Source organism: Dipodomys merriami, unplaced genomic scaffold (assembly GCF_024711535.1).
Source record: "Dipodomys merriami isolate MVZ:Mamm:240054 unplaced genomic scaffold, mDipMer1.0.p SCAF_43, whole genome shotgun sequence".
In the NCBI taxonomy this organism is placed as follows: Eukaryota; Metazoa; Chordata; class Mammalia; order Rodentia; family Heteromyidae; genus Dipodomys; species Dipodomys merriami.
This window is the reverse complement of record NW_027205937.1, coordinates 4,561,632-4,567,256: the sequence shown is the minus strand read 5'-3', so window position 1 is coordinate 4,567,256 and position 5,625 is coordinate 4,561,632.

Below are 5,625 nucleotides of genomic sequence, written 5' to 3'. Positions count from 1 at the left end.
AACATTCACACTGAACCTAACCCTACCCATCAGCCTAAACCTCATCCTAACTCTAACCCTAATCCTCTCCCTATACCTAAAACCAACCCTAACCCTCATCATAAATCTAGTCCTCACCCTAATGCTAACCCTAAACCTAACCCTCACCCTAACCCTAACCCTCACCCTGACCCTCAACCTCACCTTAACCCTAAACCTAACCCTCATCCTCACCCTAAAACTCACCTGAACCCTTACCCTCACCCTAACCTTAACCCTAACCCTAAACCTCACAGTAAACCTCACCCTCAACTTAACTCTAACGCTACAACTCAGCCCAGACCTCACCCTCACCCTAACGCTAATTCCAACCCTCACCCCAAACCTCACCCTAACCCTAAACATCACCCACACCCTAACCCTCACTCTAACATTCACCCTAAACCTAACCCTAACTCTAACCCTCACCCAATGCCTCATCCTAACCCTAACCCTTACCCTTACCTTCAACCAAACCCTCACCCTAAACCTTACCGTCACCCTAATCCTCACGCTAACCCTTACCCTAACCGTAAACCTCACCCTAACACTCACCCTAACCCTAACCCTAACCCTAACCCTAACCTTAACCCTAACCCTCAACTTAACCGTAACCCTCAACCATTCCCTAACCCTGGCAGTCACCCTAACCCTAACACTAACCCTAACCCTCACCCTAACCCTCACCCTAGCCCTAACAATAACCCTCACCCTCAGCCTAAACTTAAACCTAAACCTAATCATAAACCTAACCCTCACCCTAACCCTAACTCTGATCCTATCCCTTACCCTAACCCTAACCCGAACCCAACCAGTCACCCTAACCTTCACCGTAACCCTAATCCTCAACCTAAACATAACCCTAAACCTTCCCTAACCCAAAACCTCACTTTCTCCCTCACCTTCACACTAAACCTCACCCCTAAACTAGCCCTTACGCTAACCCTAACCTTAAACTTAACCCTAACCCTAAAGCTAAACCTAACCGTCAAACCCACCCTCACACAAAAGCTCAGCCTAAACCTAATCCTAAACCTAACCCTCACCCTCAGCCTCACCCCAACCATAACCCTCAACTTAACGCTAACCCTCACCCTAACCCTAAAACTAATCCTCTTCCTTTCCCTAACCATAACCCTAACCCTCACCCTCACACTAGCCCTCACCCTAAGCCTAAACCTAAACCTAACCCTCATCCTAACCCTAACCCTCACCCTAACCCTGACACTCACCCTGACGCACACTCTCATCCTAATGCTCACCCTAACCCTTACCCTCACTCGAACCCTCACCATAACCCTAACCCTAACCCTCAAAATAACCCGCACCCTAACCCTAAACCTTAAACCAACCCTCATCATAAACTTTACCCGAACCCTAACCCTAACCCTTAACCTCACGCTAATCCTCAACCTAACCCTCACCCGAACCCTAAACCTAAACTAAACCCAAACAATAACCCTAAACCTAAAGGTCACACTAATCCTAACCCTCATCCTAGCCCTCACCCAACCCCTAACCCTAACCCTCATCCTAACCCTAACCCTAAGCCTAAACCTCACCCTCACCCTAACCCTGAGCCTAAACCTCACCCTAACCCAAAACCTCAACCTCAGTCTAACCCTAAACCTAACCCTAATCCTAACCCTAACCTTCACCATCACCCTAACTCTAACCCAAACCCAACCTTAATCCTCACTCTAACTCTAAACCTAACCCAAACCAAAACCTCACCATCATCCTATCCCTCACCCTAACCCTAAACCTAAACCACACACTAACCCTGACCCTCACCGAACCCTCACGCTCACCCTCTCCCTCACCCTAAGGCGAACCCTCACCCTCACCCTAAACCTCACCCTAAACCTAATCCTAACCCAAACCCTCATCCTCACCCTAACCCTCACCGTCACCCTAACCCAAACCCTAAACCTAAACCTAACCCAAACTCTAACCCTCACACTAAACCTAATCCTCAACCTAACCCTAACCCTTAACTTCAACCTCGCCCTAACCCTCAACCTAACCGTTACCCTCACGCTAACACTAACTCTTACCCTAATCCTAACCCTCACACTAAACCTAACCCTCACCCTAAACCTAATCCTAACCATAACCTTAACCCTCACCCCAACCTCAACCTCACCCTCAGCCTAACCTAACCCTAACCCTAATCATAAACCTAACCCCTACTCAGTCTCACCCTAATACTAACCCTAACTCTAACCTCACCCTGACCCTAAACCTAACCCTAACCCTCACCCTAAACTTAAGCCTAAACCTAACGCTCACCCTGATCCGAGCCCTCACCTTAAACCTATTCCTAACCCTAACCTTCACCCTAACCTTAACCTTCAACCTAACCCTAACGCTCATCCTTAAACTCCCCCTAACCCTCACCCTAACGGTAGCACAAACATTAATCCTAACCCTCACCCTAACCTTCACCATAACCCTAAGCTTAACCCTAACCCTAACCCTAACCCTCAACGTAACCCTCACCCTAACACTAACCCTGACCCTAAAACTAACCCTCACCCTAACCCTCACCCTGATCCTAACACTAACCCTCACCCTAACCCTCACCCTCACCCTCTCCCTCACCCTAACTCTTACCATAACTTTAAGTCTCAACTTAAACCTAACCTTAACCCTGAACCTCACCCTAGCCCTGACCCTCAGACTCACCCTAACCCTAACCCTCAACCTCACCCTCGCCCTAAGCGTAAACCTAACCCTAACCCTAATCCTAAACCTATCCCTCACCCTCACCTTCACCCTAACTCTAACACTAAACCTAACCCTCACACTAACTCTAACACTAAAACTAAACCTGACCCTCACCCTAGCCCTCACCCTAACCGTAACCCTACCCCTAAACTTAATCCTCACCTTAACCCTAACCCTAACCCTCACCCTAAACTTAAGCCTAAACCTAACCTTCATCCTCACCCTAGCCCTCACCCTAACCCTATTCCTAACCCTAACCCTCACCCTAACCCTAACCTTCAACCTAACCCTAACCCTCACCCTCAAACTCCCCCTAACCTCACCCTAACCCTAACATTAAACCTAACCCTCTCCATAACCCTCAACATAACCCTAAGCTTAACCCTAATCCTTACCCTAACCCTCACCCTCTCCCTCACCCTCACCCTAACCCTAAACCTAACCCTAGCCCTAAACCTTCACATCACCCTCACCCTCACCCTAAACCTAATGCTGGCCCTAACCCTTACCTTCACCCTAACCCTCACCCGAACCCTTACCCGAACCCTCACCCTAAACCTCACACTAACCCTAAACCTCAATCTAAACCTAAACTTAACCATGAACATAACACTCACCCTCACTCTCAGCCAAACACTAACCCTAACACTAATCCTAAACCTACCCCTCAACCTCACCCTCACCCTAACCCTCACCTTAACCATCACCCTCAAACTCACCCTATCTCTAACCCTAACCATAACCCTCACCATAACTCTAAACTTCACGCTAACCTTAACCATAACCCTCACCCTCACCCTCATCCTAACCCTAAGCCTAAACCTAAACCTAACCCTCACACTTATTCAATCCCTCACCCTCACACTAACCATAAACCTCCCCCTCACCCTCAACTTCACCATAACCCTCAGCCTAACCCTATCCCTAATCCTAATCCTAACCCTAACCCTCACTCTCACCCTCACCCTAAACCTAATCCTAACCTTAAACCTCCCCCTCCCCCACCCCTGCCCCTCCCTCTACCCCTAACAATAATGTCACCCAAACCCTCATCCTAACCCTAATCCTAACCCTAATCCTAACCCTCCCCCTCTCCCTCCCGCATCCCTACGCCTAACCCGAATCCTAATCCTAAACCTAATGCTAACCCTCACACTCACACTCAACCTAAACCTAAACCTAACCATAAACCTCACCCTCACCCTCAACCTCACCCTTATGATAACAATAACCTTAACCTTAAGCCTAACCCTCACTCTAACACTAACCCTAACCTTAACCCTCACACTAAACCTAACCCTCAACCTAACCCTAAACCTACCCCTCAGTCTAACACTCACCCTAACCCTAAGACTAACCCAAAGACTCTCCATATCCCGAACTCTAACCTTAATCCTCACCCTCACCCTAGCCTTCAAACTAATCCTCACCGTAAACCTAAACCTCACCCTAAGCCTAACACTCACCCTAACCCTAACACTCACTCTGATCTTAACCCTCATCCTAACCTTATCCCTAACCCTAACCCTCGCCATAATCCTCACCCAAACCATAACCCTAACCCTAACACTCACCCTATGCCTCACCTCACCCTACCCTAACTCTCACCCTCAGCATAACACTCACCCTAAATTTTACCCTCACCCTAACCCTCACCCTGACCCTAACCCTAACCCTAACCATCATGCTAACCCTCACCTTAACTCTAATCCTTATCCTAACCCACACCCTCACCCTCGCCCTAATCCTCACACTCACCCTAAACCTCACCCTATCCCTAACCCTAACCCTTAACCTCACTCTAAACCTAACACTCACCCAGACCCTAACACTAACCCTCACACAAACCCTAACCATCACCCACACCCTAACCTTGACCCTCACCAGAACCCCCACCCTAACCCTCACCCTAACCTTCACCCTAACCCTAACCATCAGCCACACCCTAAACTTCACCCTCACAATAAACCCCACCCTAACCCTCACCCTAACCTTCAGCCTAATCATAAACCTAAACCTAAACCTAACCCTCACATAACGCCTCACCCTAACACTAACCCTTAATTTAACCCTAACCCTCAACCTAACCCTAACCCTAACCGTAAACCTCACCCTAACCTTCAGCCTAATCCTAAACCTAACCCTAAACCTGACCCTAACTCTCACACTAACCCTAACACTAAACCTAACCCTCCCACTCACCCTCACACTCAACTCACCCTAAACCTAATCCTAAACCTTATCCTAAGCCTAACCCTCACCCTCACCCTCACCCTAACCCTAACCCTAACCCTCAACCTAACCTTCACCCTAAACCTAACACTAACCCTCACCCTCACCCTCAGTCTAACACTAACCCTAATCCTAACCCTAAAGCTAACCCTCACACTAACGCTCACCCTAAACCTAAACCTAAATCTAACCCTCCTCCCACTCAAACTCACCTTCCCCCTAACCCTAACAATAACCCTAACCCTAACCCTAACGTTAATCCTAACCCTAAAGCTATCCCTCTCCCTAACCCTCACCCTTACCCTAAACATCACCTTAAACCTAACTCTGATCCTAACCCGAACCCTAACCCTAACCCTAACACAAACCCTCAACATAACCTTCAAGGTAAGCCTAATCCTAACCCTAAATATAACACTAACCCTTCCATAACACAAACCCTCACCCTCACCCTCACCCTCACCCTAAACCTCAGCCTCAACCTGGCCCTCACCCTAACCCTAACCCTAAACTTAACCCTAACCTTGAACCTAACCCTCACTCTCACCCTCACACTCAAGCTCACACTAAACCTAACCCTCACCCTAACCCTAAACTAACCCTCAGCCTCACGCTCCGCGTAACCCTAACCCTTATCCTAATCCT